At 31.2% G+C, this 512-nt stretch overlaps 1 protein-coding gene across 1 annotated transcript in view; it reads right to left on the bottom strand.

Annotated features, from left to right (window-relative positions):
• Positions 1 to 242: 242 nt before the first annotated feature.
• The window catches only part of DKK2 (dickkopf WNT signaling pathway inhibitor 2), a 151,472-nt gene continuing 151,202 nt past the window's right edge, over positions 243 to 512 (bottom strand). The window contains exon 4 of the mRNA XM_044061295.1: positions 243 to 512. This exon is cut by the window's right edge and continues 626 nt beyond it. The gene's annotated coding sequence lies outside the window, so the exon portion shown is untranslated.

The raw sequence follows: 512 nt of genomic DNA, 5'->3' as shown, positions 1-512 counted from the left end.
AAGAATGAACAGATTGTGATTAGCTAAGCAGGAGTCAATGAAACCCAGCTTGGCCACCCTGACCATATATATATATATATATATATATATATATATATATATATGTACACACACACACACACACACACACACACACATGTGTGGGAGTGTATATACAGATATATATGTGTGTGTATATATATATATATATATATATATATATATATATATATATATATATATATATATATATATGTGTGTATGTGTGTGTGTGTGTGTGTGTGTGTGTGTGTGTGTGTGTGTGTATTGCAACCAGACACACTGATACATGAATACATGTGAGCTTATGTATATGGAATGTTTCCAGTTTGCCATTTTGCCATGCTTTAATTTTGCTGAAGAAAAAGTTCATCAATGCACATACTAATTGACCTATGAAATTAAGGCCTACATACAGCAGTTTCAAACATTATAGATATTATACACCACTATTTCTTGTAAATGGCCTGTTACCTAACCAGATAATGTTTGCA

The sequence above is a fragment of the Protopterus annectens genome, chromosome 2.part0 (genome assembly GCF_019279795.1).
Source record: "Protopterus annectens isolate FY-2018-M chromosome 2.part0, PAN1.0, whole genome shotgun sequence".
NCBI classification, from domain to species: Eukaryota; Metazoa; Chordata; order Ceratodontiformes; family Protopteridae; genus Protopterus; species Protopterus annectens.
Note: the sequence above shows the minus strand (reverse complement) of the source record. Positions and strands in the feature narration are given on the sequence as shown.